This window comes from Neovison vison, chromosome 3, assembly GCF_020171115.1.
Source record: "Neovison vison isolate M4711 chromosome 3, ASM_NN_V1, whole genome shotgun sequence".
In the NCBI taxonomy this organism is placed as follows: Eukaryota; Metazoa; Chordata; class Mammalia; order Carnivora; family Mustelidae; genus Neogale; species Neogale vison.
In genome coordinates, this window is record NC_058093.1 from 3,376,919 (window position 1) to 3,396,005 (window position 19,087).

Here is a 19,087-nt window from a genome sequence, read left to right on the forward strand (position 1 = left end):
TCGTGCCCTGGGTTGCTGGGAACAAACGCGAGCTGGTGCGGCCACTCTGGAAAGGAGTATGGAGGTTCCTCAAAAGTTCCAAACAGAGCTACCCTACGACCCAGCAATTGCACCACTGGGTATTTACGCAAAGATACAAAAGTATTAAATCAGAGGGATACAGGGACCCTGCTGTTCCTAGCAGCATTAGCTACAATAGCGAAACTATGGAAACAGCCCAAGTGTCCCCTGACAGATGAATGGATAAAGAAGATGAGGTACGTACACACACACTCACACAGACACACTCACGCGCACGCGCTCACACACTCACACACACACTCACACACACACACACACTCACACAGACACACTCACGTGCACGCGCACACACACTCACACACACATACACACACACACACACACACACACACTGGACTACTACTCAGCCATAAAAAAAAGTCTTGCTATTTGCAGTGACAAGGATAGAGCCAGATATATTGGACTAAACAAAACGAGTCAGCCAGAGAAAGACCGGTACCATATGATTTCACTCTCATATGTGGAATTTAAGAAACAAAACAAGCAAAGGGGAAAAAGACAGGCAAATCAAGAAACAGACCTTTTAAAAAAAGACTTTATTTACTTTTTAGAGAGAGAGCAAGTGAGAGGAGGGACAAAGGAGAGGGAAAGGGAAGCAGAGTCCCCACTGAGTGGGGAGGCCGCCAGGAGGCTTGATCGCAAGACCATGAGATCATGACCTGGGCCAAAATCAAGAGTGGGGTGCTCAACCACCTGAGCCACCCAGGCGCCCCAGGAAACAGACTCTTAGCTGTAGAGAGCAAACTGGTGGTTACAGGGGCGGGGGGCCAGGGTCGGAGAGTGAAATCGGTGAACTTGTTGTGATGAGCACTGGGTGATATATGGAAGTGCTAAATGGAAGTGCTAAATCACTTATTGTACACTTGAAACTAATATTACACTGTGTGCTGACTGACTGAATTTAAATAAAAACTTAACAAATAAAAGCAAAAATTAATGGAAACAAAAAACACTATTTGACTTTAAATGACCAAGAACAGTTTATTTCATACTTTCGTTTTAACATATATTCTAAAATACCATACAGCAAAAGATTTAAGTTCTATTTATACAAGTTACTGAGGACACAAATATTTTCTTGCTGTTGTCTACCCAGCTCTCCTGAATTATATGAGTCCGTCATCATACAGAAAAATATCCAATATGAAGAAGGATACTTTACATAATTAATTTACATAAATTAACTCATTGGTAAAGTCCTAAACAACCAATGGTAGGATTGGTCAGGCTATGGCCTGCAGCTGGACGAACATGGTTTTCAACTGATCTGTTGAATGAAATAGAAACCAAGGCATTACACTGAATGAAGGGAAGAGGATGACCCTTCGGATCACACAGAGCTTCTCCGGAAATGCTTTAGGACCATAAACACATTCCGGCTGATTCCCAACATAACACTTTGAGAAGGACACAGAAGTAGAAAATGTTCAGAAGAAGTGACCAAGTAGTGAGAATTTCATTGTTCTCAGTGGTATCAGCTTTTTTCCATCCTATAGTGTTTGTTTTCTGCATATTTAGAAAATACCGAATTCTGCATATTAATTTTGTACCTGGCCATATTACATAAACCTATTTTTCTTTTTTTTTTAGGATTTAATTATTTAAGAGAGAGAACACGCAGGGGTGAGGGGCGGAGGGAAAGGGAGAGAGAGTCCAAGCAGATGCTGAGCTCAACATGGACCCTGATGTGGGGCTTGGTCTCGGGATCCTGAGGTCAGGGCCGGAGCTGAAACCAAGAGTCAGAGACTTAACCAACGACACCACCCAGGCTTCCCAACCTAATTTGAGTTCCAGTAATTCTTCAGTTTGATTCCCCCGAACTGTCTAGGTAAACAATCAAATAGTACACATAATACAATTTTGTTTCTTCCTTTCCAACATGTGTAACTCATCTGCTACTTTCTTACTGCATTGCCTAGATGTTCTGGGAGAACGTGTCTGCAAGCATGTGGAGGACAAGTATGAGTTGGTGTAATTTTCTGGTTCCTTAACACGCACAGACTAGCCTTAGTAATGAGAGTTTATTATAAAAATAAATAATAACTTTAGATAGCAAGGAAGTGAGATTTCCTAATTTCTTATACAGTTTCTGGGTCTTCTGGAAGCCTCCGATCTGAGCACTCCTCCTGGACAGTTTAAAGAATGCTCTGAGGCACTGACTTCCTTTCAGTCCGGCGTCGCAGAGGCGAGTTGGGCTTGTGAACAGATCCGGTCCAGTCCGGAGCGGCCCGGAGGGAAGCGTGACCTTCCTCCCTGACACGGAACAGGAGCCACAGCCTCCCCACCCGCCCAGCGTGCGCCCAGTTACACTGACATGTGATAAGCTGCACATATTTCAAGTACACATTTTGGTAAATTGTTTCATAAACCACTCCTGAAGGCAACACCACAACGGAGGTAATGAACACATCCATCGTCCTCCCAAACTTCCCCATGCCCCCTTATAGTTCTCCCCTCCCCTCCCCTGCCCCACTCACCCCCATCCTGGGGCAATCACTGATCTGCTTTCCGTTCCCACAGAGCAGTTTGCAGTCTGGAGTTTTGCAAACGGAGCTATACGGGACTCTCCTTCTTCGGGGCAGTGTCTGGCATCTTTCAGGTAAGATCACGTCTTTGACATTCACCCCTGTAAACTTACCTACTTATTACTGCGGGTGTCAGCAGGTGTGTCTTCTCACTGCTGAGCGGTGTTTCCTTGTGCGACTGAACCGCCGGCGGTTCCTCCATCCACAACCGAAGGACACATGAGCTGTTACGGGTTCCTGCTGCTGCACACACAGCTGTGAGGTCCGGTCCCGCGTGAGTCTTTACACGAACGTGCGCCTTCCTGTCGCTCAGAGAAGGACCGAGAGTCGAGCCGCTGGAGCAGGTCTGTGCTGAGCTGCTAAAGAAACGGCCAAGTCACCGTCCGAAGTGGCATAACTAGGACACCCCCAGCTGTGAGGTCCCACCTGCTCTGCATTCTCCCCGTGACAGTATGTTCCGTCTCATTCACCCTTTCTTCCGTTCACGTGTGCTGCTGTGTGGCTGAGGTTTGATGAGCATCTTTCTAACGCAGTTTCTCCCTTATTACTACGGACGTCTGAGGTCAAACAATTCGCGTGGAGAGCTGTCCTGTTGCATTGCGGGAAATGCAGCTGCTTCCCTACATGCCACAGGCAGCCTCCAAGCCAGCGGTGACAATCACAACCGTCTCCAGACATTGCCCAAAGTCTCTGCGACAGAGAGGCCAAACGCTCCCCAGTGGAAAAGACTGCTCGCGGGACTAATGATGTTGCGCATAGTTTCATGTGCTTATTTGCTATTGACATGTTTTCTTTGGCAAAGTGTTTCTGACACGCTTTGCCCACCCTTAAATTAGTTGTCTTGGTATTGTTGAGCTGTGAGAGTCCTTACGCATTCTAGATACAAGTCATTTGTTGGAGGCATGTTTGAAAATATTTCCCCCATCCTGTGTCTGGCCTTCTAATTTTTATAACATTGTGTTTTGGAGAGGAAAACTTCTTAATTTTGATAAAGTCCAATTTATTACTTTCTATTATCATTTGCATTTTTAATATCCTATTTAAGAAAATTTGCCAGATTAAATGTAAGTAAAGTTTTCCCTAATACTACCTTGGAATGGTTGTATCTATTATATTTAGGTGTATGATTAATTTTGAGTTAATTTTGTATGTAGTATGAGGTAAGGTGGAGCTCTACTTCTTATTTTTTTTATTTTTATTTTTTTAAAGTAGGATCCACAGCCAACACGGGGCTTGAACTCAAGACTCTCAGATCAGGAGTCACATGCTCTACTGACTGAGCCAGTCAGGACCATGTAAGTGGCAATACCTTGTAAATGCAAATTATTTGTAAAACATGGTTAATTTTTAATTGATTTTTGTATCCAGCTAACTGGATATTCCCACTTACTAGTCCTATCAGTTCTTTCATTGTAGATCGTTTAACATTTTCCACGTAGATGAACACATCATCTATGAATAAAGACGGTTTGATTTTTTCTCTTTTCAATCTTGATTATTTTTATTTTTCTTGACTTATTATATTACATAGAACCTCTAGTGCTGTGTTGAATAGAGGTTAGATTTTATCAGTTTGTTCTGTTGAGATAATCATGTTTCCTTTTTTATTCTATTAGCACAGTGTATTACATTGATTAGATTTTAAATATTGATCCAACTGCATTCCTAGAATAAACCCCAGTGGGTCATGGTGTGTTATAATGTTTAATATATTGCTAGATGTGATTTGTTAAAATTTCATTAAGAATTTTTGGACCTTTGTTAGGGATGTTGGCTTGTAGTTTTATTTTCTTATGATATTTTTGTCTGCTTTTGGGACCAGGGTAATGCTGGGCTCCTAAGTTGAATTGGGAAGAGTTCTCTCCTCTTTGGTTTCTGGAAGTAACTGTACAGAAGTGGTATTATTCGCGTGCGCGCACGGCTTAGACTTTGAAACAATGTATTATTTCTTAGCTAGAAGTTTGGTAGAACTTAACCAGTCAAGCCATCAGGTCTAGAATTCCCTTTGTAGAAAAGTGTTAAAGTACAAATTCAATTTTTTTAATAGATATTTGCCTATTTATGTTTATCTGTTTCTTCTTTAAGTAGATTTGATAGTTTGTCTTTGAAGAAATTTACATATTTCATCTAAGTTGAAAAATTTACAGCATAAAATTGTTCATAATATTATTTCTTTTTAATAGGATTGGTAATGATATCTTCTTTCCTTTTTTTTTTTTTGGTATTGGTAACTTGTATTTTCTCTTTTTATTTCCTGTTCAATCTGGTTTGAAGTTTATCAGTTTCATTGACCTTTTCAAAGAACCAATCTTTAATTTTATTGATTTGGCAAAAATCTTTTAGATAGGATACCAAAAGTACAATCCATAAAATTTTAAAAAATTTGGTAAGCTGGATTTTATTAAAATTAAAAACTTTGCCCCACAAAAGGCACCGTTAAGAGAATGAAAAGACAAACTAGGGACTTGGAGTAACATTTGTAAATCATGAATGTGGTAGAGGACTTATATCCAGAGTATATAAGGAACTCTCAAAACTCAATAATAAGAATATAAACAACCCAATAAAGATGGGCAAAAGAAAGTGTCTCCCAACAGATGAATGGGTAAAGATATGTATATCATATTATATAATATAATAATATATTATATATATAAAGAAATATTATCCATAAAAGAGAATGAAATCTTCGTTCTCCTGGGTGGCTCAGCTGTTTAGACATCTGACTCTTGATCGCAGTTCAGGTCTTGATCTCAGAGTTGTAAGTTCAAGCCACGCTCTGGGCTCCAAAAAAATAAAAAATAAATAAATAAAAATGAAATCTTACCATTTATGATAACATGGATGGACCTAGAGGATACTATGTTATGAATTAAGTCAGACAGAGGAAGACAAATACTCTGTGACTTCACTTATATATGGAATCTAGAAAAACAAAGGAACAAAACAAAACGGAAACAGACTCGTAGATACAGAAGCACAGCTACTGTTGGTTACCAGAGGGGAAAGGAATGAGATAGTAAAAGGGATTAAGAAATAGAAACTTCTAGTTACAAAATAAATTAAATCATGGGATATAATTCACAGCATAGAGAATATACTTACAATATTGTAGTAACTTTGTATGGTAGCAGATGTTCACCAAACTTATCCCAGGGATCATTTTAGAATAAAAACATAGAATCAGTAGGATATACACCTAAAACTAGTAGGATATTGTATGGCAATTCTTCAATTATAAAAAGAAATACTTATTCCTTCTAAATAAACTTTCTAACAGAAATGTTTCTAAGCCTTGAAAGAAATCTAACAAGGCCTAATGGATAATACAGTCTCGTCAGTCTAGCTACGTGACCTTAGTGAGATGAAGATCTGTGACCTCATGTTTTTCCTCTGCAAAATAGGAATACTAATACTACCTTGGGGGCGCCTGGGTGGCTCAGTGGTTAAGCCGCTGCCTTCGGCTCAGGTCATGATCTCAGGGTCCTGGGATCGAGTCCCGCATCGGGCTCTCTGCTCAGCAGGGAGCCTGCTTCCCTCTCTCTCTCTGCCTGCCTCTCCATCTACTTGTGATTTCTCTCTGTCAAATAAATAAATAAAATCTTTAAAAAAAAATACTACCTTGGAATGCTGTAAAACTTAGAGTTTGTGCATATTAATGAGCACTGGTATATGTAACCTGTCTGGCATAGGTCCAGGTTCATAGTAAGTATTCAATCGGTGGGAGCCATCAGGGACTTCCTATGCTCATCACCACTGGGATTCCTTTATCTGCATATGCCTCCCTCATGAGACAACTGGCTCCTCTTCCTTACAGGTAGATCCCATGCCTTTAAATTAATTTCTGTATCCTTATCCCCACTCCAAGTTTACCTTGTACTGTGCTTTTTTCTTTTCATTTCAATAATGAAATCATTTTCTTTTCTTTTTTCATTTCTTTTCATTTCTTTTTTCACTTCAATAAAATTCAATAAAATTTTCAATTCAATAAAATACTCATTTCTTTTTTCATTTCAATAAAAGTTGCCTAAACTTACTTAATTAAAAAAAAAAAAAACCGGCAAAAGATCTGACAGACACTTAACCAAAGATGAGATATATAAGCATATGTAAAGATGCTCAATATTTTTAGTCTTAGGGAAAGGCAAGTGAAAACCAGGATGATAAGCCACAGCCCACCAACAGAGAGGGTTAGAATGAAAGCAGCCACAGTAACAAGGGCGGGGGAGGGGGGCCCTCTCTGGCGGGGAGAAGGAGCCTTTCAGCCCTGCAGCCACACTGAGGAGCTTGGCCCTTTCTTTCAAGGTTAAACATACAGTGACACCTCGTGCCCCAGCAATCCCACAGTCAACGTCTTTACTCAAGGGAACCGAAAACTTTTTTTACACAAGATTTGTATACAAACACTGACAGAAGTCTTACTAATAATAGCCAATAACTGGAAACAGCCCAGACAGCCTTCGATCAGTGCGTGGGCGAAAAACCGTGCTGTGCGTCTGGGACGGGCCACCGCTCAGCAGTAGGAGGAGGAAACCACTGACTTGTGCGGGACCCGAGGATCTTAAGCAGATGCTGCCAAGTGAAAACCGTCAGACTTAACAGGCTACATTTTCCAGGACTCCCTTTCTGCAACGTTCTGGAAAGGCAGACTCTAGGCCTTGATGTGATGAGGGGTTGGCAGGAACTGAAAGTCAATGAACGGGACACAGCACAAGGGAATTTTTCAGGGGAGGGAACTGTTCTTTATGTTATTGAACTGACAGGTACATGACGTTACGCAGCTTCTAAAAACCCACAGAACAATACACCCCAATCAGAGAATCCTGTTGTATGTGGGAAGGGAACTCAAGATAAAATGCAAAATGTTGGCAAGTGATTCGAATTGCAGCACAAATTAATCTAATTCGTTACACATGAGTGACCACATTGAAGGGTCGGGTGAGAAAGGAGCTGACCAAAGCAGCTTTGGAAAACAGTGTTCAAAATGTTTTTTGGGTTTTTTAAAATTATATTTTCAATTCATTAGTCTTTATTTGGGGGAACTTAATTTATCTATTTTTAATTTAAATTCAATTAATTAATATATACTGTATTATTGGTTTCTGAGGTAGAGGTCAGTGATTCATCAGTCATGTAATACCCAGCACTCATTACATACACTGTCCTTCATGTCCATCACCCAGTTACCCCATCACCCACCCCTACCACTCCAGCAACCCTCAATTTGTTTCCTATGATTAAGAGTCTCTTATGATTTGCCTCCCTCTCTGGTTTCATTTTGTTTTATTTTTTCCTCTTTTCCCCTATGATCCTCTGTTTTGTTCTTAAATTCCACATATTAGTGAGCTCATAGGATAATTGTCTGAAAAACAGTGTTTTGACTGGATATTGTAAGGCTAAACAAAAAAATTTCCCAAACACTATACTCTAGTTGGTAAACTTGTTTCTGTGCGGTATTACTGAAATGACTTAGACTACTGGACAGCCATCCTGGTTTTGAACAAGTGAGTACCTTGTAGATAAAGACAGCTGGGCTTCTCACTGGTCCAGAAAAGTTATAAATAAGCAAAGGGTAATGCTAGAAGGAAACCCATAATGCTGGCTTGGAGTGGAGTATATCAATATGAACTTGTGTTTGTTTTGTTTCTCATTTTATGCACAGTTAGGTAGGGGTGGAAATAAACATAGATCCATATGGATAAATGGGTTAATAAACATACATACATTTCCTACTCTGTCCGCTGATAGAACCTAGAAGCAGTGACATCCCAGTATCAATGAGCACAATCACTTGGTTTCTAAATACCATCCTTGCATGAAAAGAACCACAGCTCTTTGCAGAAGGAGTTGATCCTAGTGTCAGACGAGCCTAGAGCATCTTATAATGCCAAAGCTCCTAAAAATACATAAGTAAAAAGGCCCAGAATAAACACAATGTGGTATATCCCTACACTGGAATATTACTCAACCGTACAGAGGAAAGAAACTCTGATGCACACTGCAACATGGAGAACCCTGAGAACATCACGCTGATCGAACCAAGCCAGGCACAAAAGGACAAACTGAGTGATTTCACTTATATGGCGTACCTAGAGGAGTCAGTTTCAGAGAGAAACCAGAATGGTGGTCCCAGCGCCTGCCAGTGGAGAAATCTAGGGAAGGTGGGACTTACTGTTTAATGTGCATGTAGTTTCCGTTTGGGAAGATGAAATCGTTACAAAGATGGATGAAGATGACATACTTCATGCTACTGAACTAGACAGTTAAAAATGGTTACAAGAGTAAATTTTATGTTATGTATTACAATTTTAAAAAATGAGTTTATGAAGCAACTAATGTGAGCAGTGACTTTAGAAAACATTTCGGCAAAGTTTATGGCAAAATTGTACTGATTATATATTTAAAATTCTACTAAAAATAATAAATCATACTCAAATTCCAGCCTGAAAAAAGAAAAGATACAGAAGTCAATCTGAAAAGAACACCCAATGGCTAAATATGGAACAATTTGAGAAAGGAGATAAATAATGAAAAGACTGAATTTTATTTTATTTTCTTAAAGGATTTAAATTTATTTAATTGAGAGACAGAGAGTATAAGTGCAGGGAGGGGCAGAGAGAAATTCCCAAGTGGTCTGTATGCCCAGTGTGGAGACCAAGTCGGGGTTTGATCTCAGCACCCCGAGATGATCTGAGCTGAAATCAAAAGTCAGACACTTTACCAACTGAGCCACCCAGGCAGCCGTTTTCTTAACAAGATGTATTTGAGAGAAAGAGACTGAATTTTAAGTCATAGAATAGAATAAATATCCATGAATCAATACTGATATAAAAAATTGATTAAATAGTAAATAAGTGGCGAAGAGGGTGCCTGGTGGCTCAGTCAGTTAAGTGTCTGCCTTCAGCTCAGGTGATGATCTCAGGGCCCAGGGATCGAGCCCTGCATCGGGCTCTCTGCTCAGTGGGAGGCTGCTTCTCCTTCTCTCTCTGCCCTCCCCCTGCTTGCTCTCTCTCTTGCTCTCTCTCAAATAAATAAATGCAAAGAATAGAGTAAACATCCATGAGGCAATACTGATATAAATAATTGATTAAATAAGTAATTAAGTGGAGAAGAAGGGAAGATTTTTCTCTACAAAAGAATTCTGGTTAATAAATGTATAAGTAATAAGGACACTGTAAAATGTCCATTAGAGTATCACAGTAATAATAGTTTCCAGCGAGAACCACCGACGAATGTTAAATTAGTGAATAAAGGTTGGAGGGAAATGGCAAATATATACAAAGTATCAGTGTGTCCTTCCAGACGCTGTTAATCAGAAAGGGAACGAGCATGACTTGACAGGGGAGAAATCTAGTAGGCATGACCTTTCTCAAGGGATCAAAACTAACACTACAAGGAATGGGACATGGGATGTGTGCGCCTGGTGTGGTGAGAGAAGAGCACACACCTCAAGGACATTCTTCCCACAAAGATTCAGCCTCACTCTAGCCACGAGAAAGTATTAGTAAAACTACACGGAGCCATTCTTTTAACCACCGACTAGTATCTGGGGACACGTTGCGAGGTTAAAGAAAGGGACAGGGAAGACTAAGGAGCAGTCACAGATCGAAGGAGAAACTAGAGAGACACAAGTGTTGGGTGAGATCCTGGATCAGACCCTGAAACAGAAAAAGGATGTTGGCGGAGAGACGGGTGAGACACAACTGGGATCTGTATCCGGGTTTAGCAAGGCCAGCGTCTGCGTTTCGATCGTTTACTGTGACTCTGCAGGATGTGACTGACATGCGGGAAGCTGGGTGACGGACCTCTCTGCTCTATCTTCACAACTTCTCTGTAAGTAATAACTTATCTCAAAATAAAAGATAAAAAAAAAAGAAGACTGAAAACACCAAGTCAGGGCAGGGGTGTGGAACAAGGAAGGAATATAAATACAGCCCCCTTGGGAATCTGTTTGGTGCTAATGAAGGTGAAATCCTGCACCCCCTACGGTTTAGCAGTTATACTCATAGGTATGTAGGATAGAAATTCATCCATATGTGCACCAAAAGACAGGAATGGTCACAGCAGCATTATTGTAATTGCCAAGGAATATAAATAATCCAAATGCCCATCAGCAGAAGAAAACAAAACAACGTGTCTTCATATGTCAGAAGTGAAATAACTAGACACACAATGTAATCTTGAGCAAAAGAAATCAAGTATAAAAGGCTATATACTTTTAATTCCTTTTACATAAAGCTTAAAAACAGGCAAAACTAATGTATACTAAGTCTGAAACTAAAGAGTTTACAAACCAGAATGATGGTTACCTTTGGGGAGAAGGGAGGAGTAGTAACTTGTAAGGGTCACAAGGGAATCTTTTGGGGGGCTGGTCATATTCAGTTTCTTGGTATTGTGATGATGACACAGTGTTGTTATTAAATTTATTATAACTTTGAATTTTTCCCTTTGATTTGTATACTGTCCTACATATCATACTTTCAGAAAAAGTTTTAAAGATGAAGAAGCAAGTATATTGTTAAAAATTACACAACTATGATGCATATTGAGTGCCTTCATTTGTACTGAAGAGATTTGCAAGACTGGAGACAGGGAAACCAATCTGGACACCTTTTCATGCAGTGTGGGGACGGGTAAGATGAAATCGCTTCGGAAATGCCAAGGAGATAAAATTGGCAAGATTTAGTGTTTGAAGGTGGTTAAGAATTTGGAAATTTGGGCACCAAGCCATAAAAAGCTAATGAATTTTTTGTTTTTTTTAAAGATTTTATTTATTTATGAGAGAGAGAGAGAGCACGAGAGGAGGGAGTGTCAGAGGAAGAAGCAGACTCCCCACTTAGCAGGGAGCACACTGTGGGGCTTGATCCTGGGATGCCAGGATCATGACCCGAGCCCAAGACAGACGCCTAACTGACCAAGCCACCCAGGTGCCCCTGAATTATTCTAAATAGGGGAGGAACATGGTGGAAGTGATATTTCTGAAAAGTTAGTCTGTGTGCCACTCGCAGCATATGCTACCTTCTGTGATAACCAACCTATTTATAACCATGCCTCAGCCAGTAAGTAAACCACAGGCCTTCTGATGGGAAGGACCTGATTCCATACTTCCTTATATATCCGGGGCGTAACTCCACGCCACACTTCCGTTGACTTATTGTCATCTAAGAAACAGTAAGATGATGAGACGGTACTGGACAAGGAAACATTTTAGAAAGTATGTGAAGAAAATTACATTAAAACTCTTACTCTTGGGGGCAACTGGGTGGCTCAGTTGTTAAGCATCTGTCTTGGGCTCAGGTCATGATCCCAGGCTCCTGGGATTGAGCCCATATCGGGCTCCCTGCTCAGCGGGCTCCCTGCTGCTCCCTCCTACTCCCCCTGCTTGTGTTCCCTCTCTCACAGTCTTTTTCTCTGTCAAATAAATAACAAAGTCTTTAAAAAAATTTTTTTTAAGATTTTATTTATTTATTTGACAGAGAGATCACAAGTAGGCAGAGAGGTAGGCAGAGAGAGAGGGGGACACAGGCTCCCCACTGAGCAGGGAGCCTGATGTGGGGCCGGAGCCCGATGTGGGGCCCGAGCCCAGGACCCTGAGATCATGACCTGAGCTGAAGGCAGAGGCTTAACCCACTGAGCCACCCAGGCGCCCCACAAAGTCTTTAAAATTAAAAGAACTTACTCTTAATTTTTAAAACTCTTATTACATTAAAAACTCTTATTTACAAGAAATATATAAAGAGATATTTATTTTTTTAAAGGATTTTATTTATTTGACACAGAGAGAGTGAGCACAAGCAGGGGGAGCAGCGGGCAGAGGCAGAGGGAGAAGCAGGCTCCCCGTGAGCAAGGAGCCCATGCGGGGTCCATCCCCAGATGCCAGGGATCATGAGCTGAGCCCAAGGCAGCTGCTTAGTGACTGAGCCAGGCAGGACCCCACGCAGGCATACGTCAGTGACCTAGTGAAGAACTAACTATCCACTGCGCAGTGCTAGCTCGTCTTATTGTCTGTGGTGAAGCACGAGGGACACTCAGAGTTAAAAAAAAGAAAAAGAAGAAGTAATGACACAAGGGAGCAACTAACTCTTGGCCATCATGAATATTTATAATTGTTTTGTCAACATAATCATATTTTCAAATATGCCTGTATAAAGACTGGAAAGGAGACGGCAGGATTATTATCTAGAGATTGAGCAGCTCACCCAGCCGGCCAGCTCCAGAGGTGCGATTGCAAAGACCCGCGTGGAGGATGTCTCGGGGCCTCCTTCCTTCCGATTTACAGTTCACGCCTGCTTTTGAGTCGAGGGTAAGTCGCACTTTCTCCACGAAGCCGATGCCACGGAAAGAAGGCCCGATGGTGGCGGGATCGAGAAGGCACGGGCTCGCGACTCTTGTCACCTGGCATTTAGCCATTTATTCAACAAATACTCATCAGGTCTCTCTCCGCGCCCTTCCAGTCCTCCCGGCCGAGGCAATCAGCCTCAAGGGCGTGGGGTCAATCTCCCCCACCTTTCCAACGGGCACACAAGCCAGGTCAGGCTCAGCGGCGAGTGACAGTGAATGGCACAGGGAGGGGGGCTGCTGGCTGCGTCTGGTGTCTGTCCTGTCTACCTCCCGCGGAGACGGAACCGGTGCCTGCGCACGGGCCACTCCGGACCGCGGCCGCCGCCTTCCTTGCGCCCCCGGAATCCAGGCGTGAGGAACGAGCAACTTCTGGTCGTGTCCCGAGAGAAGGAACATGTCTTGCTCTTCTTCTCTTTCCGTGACTGGGATGTGAGTGTGACAGGTGACGGTGGCGAAGCCAGGTTGGGTTTTGAGACGGAAATTTTACTGAAAGTGACAGAACAGTGTGGTCAGAGGAGCATAAATCTGGTGCGCGGCACCCCCGAGCCTCCCAGGGCGGAACCCTGCATGTGGGGGAGAAACGGGCTTATCCTGCTTCAAGCACCGCATGTGAGCGGTTACACGCGCGGTGCAAGTGATACGAATCTCGAACACGACAGCCGTCCCTGTCTGGACGGAGCTCGCCGCCCAGCGTGAAACTGTCGTCTGATGGGCGCCAGGGGAGAGCTGGCCCCGGGGCGTGTCGCCCTTGAGGGACAGCCTGGTCTACAGGGACATCCTGTTTGGTGTGGCATGGGAAGGAAGCCGGGCAATGTGCTGTCTGCTCAGTCGTGCTTTGGAAAAGCTCTTCTCAGGCGCCTGCGGGGCTCAGTTGGTAAGCGTCTGCCTTTGGCTCAGGTCCTGATCCCAGGGTCCTGGGATCAAGTCCCGCCTCAGGCTCCCTGCTCACTGGGGTGTTGGCTTCTCCTTCCATCCTTCCCCCATTCATGATCTTTCTCTTTCTCTCTCTCAAATAAATAAAATCTTTAAAAAACCCCATTCTTCTCTAGGCTTCAGTGACAACACCTTCCTGACATTCCTTCTTCTGTGGCGAATCCTTCTTCATCCACCTCCCATACCAACTGGTGACGGCTGGCCTTCCCCGGGACTCTGGTATCTTCTCTCCCCCGGTGGTCCCCTTCGTTCCCCTGTGCCCGCCGGCTTCCCGGGGCCACCTGTGCGTCCCACAGTCCTCTCAGGCGGATGATGCCCAAACGTGAGCTCTTCTTTCTCCCTCCAGCCTGCCCCTCCCACAGGCTTCTCCCTTTCAGTGATGGTTACCTGCATCCAGCCGGCTCGTGCCTCCTCAGCTCACGGCCTCCTTCCCGCGGCCGCCCACACCCAACAGATCACGGAGCGAGCGGGTGTCTCCAAACCCTCAGCTCCCCCCGCTTCTCTCCGGCCCCACTGCGGCCACGGCTCGGCGCCCCTGTGAACGTCTCTGCTCCCGGACGGGGCTTTCCAAGGGAGCCTCACCCCCTCCTTCTCCCTCTGCGCCAGTCCCCACGCAGCGGCCACGGCCGTCCTCTAAAGGCACCAGTTGCACCGCTTCAGCGTCCTTCTGGGGACCATACCCAGTGTCATGGAATCCCAAGTGCCTAACATGAGCCTCCGGCCGACTTACCCAACCTCATCTCTCGACAGTCACCCTTTGCTCCCCATAGCTCCGCTCCTTTTGGCCTCACAGCTGCCCCCGCTGGGGGGAATGGGGTGGCCCAAGCTTTCCCGGGCCATCGCCCACTTACCTCTCTCTACTGCCTCCAAGGCCCTCTGCACCCTCCAATCTAACTTAGGCCCCTCCGTCTCTCTAGAGCTCTTTGGTTCCCCCCTGAAGACTGCCGGTTCGTTCCCCAAACCCACTCACCCGGTTCTCCCGCTGTGACTGAACTGGGCTGGGCATACAGCTGCTCAGTGGAACTGTCTTCCTCCTTTGCATCCAGACGTAGACATGGGACCGTTTTAGCCAAGGGGATGTGAGTGGACGTGCTGCATACGAACCAGGACTTCCCTTTACATAACTGGCCATGTACGTCCCCATCCCATGTACTGGGACTGGTGGGGTCTGAAGCTGTCACCTGGGACCAGAACTGGAATCCATGTGTTATACGGCTGGTGGGACCCAATAACAGACGAGCCACATGTGGCTTTACGTGGCCAAAAGGACTCTGCAGATGTGGTTAGGTTAAGGCTCTTGAGAGGAGAAGGTCATCCCGGATGATCAGGATGAGCCCAGGGTCACCACCAGGGTCACCACCAGGGTCACCACCAGGGTCCTTACAAGGGGAGGCACAGGAGCGCTGAGCCAGGAAGGCAAGAAGCAAACTGAAGCGGCAGGGAGATCTGCGCCCTCTGAAGCTGCGGGAAGGGGCTGTGAGCCAGGGACGTGGGAGCAGCCCCCCAGAAGCCGGAGAGATGAGGGGCTTCTCTCCTCAACAGCAGATGCAAGATAGTTGCAGATGCCCGGATTTTAGTCTAACGATGCCCGTTGTGGACTTCAGACTTCTGGGTAGTAAGTTTGTGTTGTTTTGATCTGCTAAGTGTACAGCAACTTGGTGTGATGGCCAAGAGAAGCTGATGGGGTGGGGGAGGGAGGGGCACCAACCCGGTGCACGACCCCCTGGGAACCCAGAAGGAAGGCCCAGTGGCAGAGATGCAGAAGGCGAGGAAGGGCCGGTGCAAGCCTCAGGGCTTGAGATGACCGACTGGATGACGGATCTTATGCAGGCGGCACTTGAGGGGGACATGGCCCCGAGACAGGGATTTGGAGGAATCCTCAGCATTCTGTGACTGAGCGAAGGGACGAGATGAGCAGGCACAGAAACAAGTGAGAAGAGAGAAGGGCTTAGAACAAAAGCCAAGTGGAGCACAGAAAGGCGCAGAGGAGGACAGGAGCGTCAGACCAGCAGCGCTCACCCACCGGGGAGACACTCGAGCCCCGAGCGCGCGCCGGAAACTGCGGACAGCACCAAACCCTACAACACGACAACACACATTTAGGATGAAGTTTAATTCATGAACTAGGCCGGGCTGCGAGCTCTCCAACACTGACCAGCACTAACAGAATGATCGCGACGATAGCACCGTACGAAGGTCACGGGAGCGTGGTTTCTCCTCCAAAATACCCCGTTGCGTGGTACTCGCCCTTCTTCTTGTGATGATGGGAGACAAGGAAACGTCTCAGGGCCGAGATGCATCAAGGGGACAGCCCGGCCCGGGACGTAGCACAGGCTCCCAGGAAGGAGAAGCCTCGGTTTCCAGACCTCCGGTGGCCTCCGCAGCGGACACTCGGGAGAGCAACGCTGCCGCCGCTAAGGGCGGGGGGGTGTTGTGCCCAACGTCGCTAGCGGGTGGACGGAGAAAAGCACATGGCACCGTTTGCATAGAAGTAAAATCCTCGGCCCTCCGCATGGGAACAGAGGTGTTTCCCAGTGTCTCTCCGACCCAGGAAGAAGGGCCGGCCCCGAGCCAGAGCCCCGACGCTAGACGACGCTGGCTTGAGCGCGGACGCTTCCCCTGAGCCGTGCGATGTCCGCCAGGTCACTTAACCTTGCTGCGCGCCAGGTTCCTGGCCTGTGACCCGGGAGCGGAGCCGCAGCTCCTGGCGGCTGCCCGCGGGGAGAACGGAGCCAACGCGCGAGCGCCCGAAGGCCCGGCCGGGGAGTCCTACGAAGCGTTAGCCGCTCCTGCTGTTGCCATTGCACGTGCTGATCTGTCTCGGTATTTTAGAACAATAAAGTCTGCCAAAGCCGTGAGGGCAACACGCGCTCTACGGAGGAAATACAGACCCGCGGGGGAGCGGGCAGTGGGAGGGCGGCGCGGGCCGGGCGCGGAGGACGGGCCGGAGGTCCGGGTGTGCAGCGGCCGCGCTCGGAGCGCCAACACTCAGGGAGCGCACGAGGCACTCCGTGTTAGGATCATAAAACGGCTAAAAGGTTCACCTGGCTACTCGCCGGTGACCCTACGCAGCCCTCATTTGTTCTTCGCCTGAGAAACGCGGAGGAAACGCGCAGCTGCCGCTCGGCCTGGCCGGTGAGCGGGACGAAGAGCCGGGGGTGCTCGCGCCCGCGTCCCGGCAGACGGTGCCTGCGTGGGCTCCGGTACCCGCAGCGCCTGCCGGCAGAGCCCCCTGGTTCCGCCTCAGTTCTGGCCCTTGTCCCCAACCAACACCACGCGGAGGGCGGAATCACCGAGAGGGGCAGAGGGCGAGGCCCGGGTTGGACCCGGCCCCACGTGCGATGCCCCGTGCGCACCCGGCCCCACGTGCGTCCGTCTACGCGCTCTCCCCGCCGGGCCGCCTGCTCCGTAGTGCGCGCTGATTCGAACCGCATGTGACTCAACCTCTGTGCCCCTGCCTCTCTGTGCGGCGACCTCTGGGGCAGCCTGCCGGGCAGGGCGTTGGGAAGCTCACAGCACACCCACCTCAGGGCGGCAGGGAGCGGCCGACCAGTTCTCTTTGGTGCACGTGCACCTCTTCTCCCTCGTAAAAGGCGAGGCGCGGCCGGGAAAAAGTTCCCGCCCTAACGCGGCCAATGAAAACAACATGTTCTGCTGTGCTGACCCCTGAGGCCACCCTGTCCTTTCCGCAACAGAAACACCAGCGCAAATCTCTGGGCGAGTCGGCTTCACTCGTCCCCATGAGGCCACCCACGAGCCTCTGCGGTTTAGGAGCTGCCCTTTCTTCCTCCAGTTTCTCGCTGGTCTCCATCCCTTCCTACTACACGCAGGAGAGAATCGGAGCCATGTCAGACCATGTTTTTTTTTTTTTTTTTAAAAGATTCCTTCTTTAAGAGCCGGACAGAAAAGAATGATATTCTGTTATCATACCTGGGTACCTTGTGAGCTGTCCGTTCCAATGAGGCAGTAGGAGGTCACACTAGGCCAAAATGTCTCGTTCTCCAACAACCCACCTTCGTCTCTTTCATTTGAAATTGCAGCATTTACTGCCTTCAATAGTTTCTGCTTTTCCGCAGAAGTATTGCAACTGGATTTGGCCTGAAGCTAATGTAGTTCAAGCTTCTGGGACCCTTCCTGGCCTCCAGGACTTCGCATTTGTAATTTGTTTAATTTTTCCTCAAGAGGGACCTCAAATTCTAAGGCTTCGGGGCCTGTGGAATTCTCATCAATATGATTTCATGGCTAAGAGCCTTAAATCCTGGAAATAAAAGACTTCCCTTCCTTTTATTATTTAGTAATTTGGTGTTCAGCCTCGGTTTTATAGTTGCGGAATGGGAATATGATCTGTATCTTTAGGATTACGGTAATGTTAGATGCCCGGAAGCAGTTTCTCATACATAAGAAACGTTCCTAAATGTTGGCTGTCATCATTGTTGTTGTTGTTGTCGCCTGAACAGGACCGTAAGCTCCCCGAGAGCAGGGTGCGGCGCCCTGGAGCCCATCACAGGCTGGTGGCCCAGGGATGCCGCCTTCCAGCGCCGGCGCCCGCCTCCCCACCTTCTCACCGCGTCTAACCAGAAATGCAACTTTGGTTACGTTCTCGGTGCGACACACACGGTTACCTCCTCGGCGACGCACCGGACACTCAGTGGCCCCTTCCCGCCTGGAGAGGCTGATGTAGCTCCGCTGCGTCCCTGCCCGGTGAGTCCCGGAACCCGCTGTGCGCCCGACTCGCCGACCCCTTCCCTCTCCGGGGTCGACCGGGGCCAAGGTCGGGCGCGCGGCGCCGAGAGCTCGGGCGTGCGTCAGCGCGTGTTTGCGCCTCACGAGCGCCCGGCGAGCGGCGGCGATGCTGCTTCCCGGTCGGCGACCATCTCCGCCCGCCGGTCCGCGCGGGAGCCGGGTGCGGGGACGGAGCCGCCCGCGCCCTCCCCTCCGCCGCGCGCTGCGCCGCGCCCGCAGGCCGGGGCCGGGGGTCCCCCGGGGCGCCGGGCGGGCGGGAGGCCGGGAGGAGCGGCCCCGACGCATCCGCCGGCGCCGCAGGAGGCGGAGCGCTGCACCTGGCGGCGGGTTCTCGGGCCTGACGCGGGTCCGGCCGGCCGCGAGCTGCGCGCCCCGGGCCGCGGGGAAGGAAGCCTGAGTCCGCGCCGGCGCTGCGCCCGGCTGGCCGCTGCGGGTCGCCCCTCCGCACGCGCCCCTCGGCCGCG

At 47.5% G+C, this 19,087-nt stretch overlaps 1 protein-coding gene and 1 long non-coding RNA gene across 8 annotated transcripts in view; one reads left to right on the plus strand and one right to left on the minus strand.

Moving 5' to 3' along the window:
- Positions 1-1,036: 1,036 nt before the first annotated feature.
- On the minus strand, positions 1,037-18,621 carry LOC122902124. 6 transcript variants are annotated; one of them, XR_006383742.1, is made up of 4 exons: positions 18,503-18,621; positions 12,806-13,433; positions 2,720-2,962; positions 1,037-1,807 (listed from the first exon to the last, which is right to left on the minus strand). It is a non-coding gene; the product is annotated as an uncharacterized LOC122902124 (long non-coding RNA). The 6 variants fall into 6 exon arrangements; XR_006383741.1 differs by having other exon boundaries at positions 2,720-2,965; XR_006383744.1 differs by lacking the exon at positions 18,503-18,621 and adding an exon at positions 14,851-15,106 and having other exon boundaries at positions 2,720-2,965.
- Positions 17,423-19,087, plus strand: part of MFSD6 (major facilitator superfamily domain containing 6) — a 69,290-nt gene continuing 67,625 nt past the window's right edge. The window contains exon 1 of one of the 2 annotated variants that reach the window (XM_044241171.1): positions 17,423-18,581. The gene's annotated coding sequence lies outside the window, so the exon portion shown is untranslated. The remainder of the gene's footprint in view (positions 18,582-19,087) is intronic. The other variant, XM_044241168.1, reaches the window with a different exon arrangement.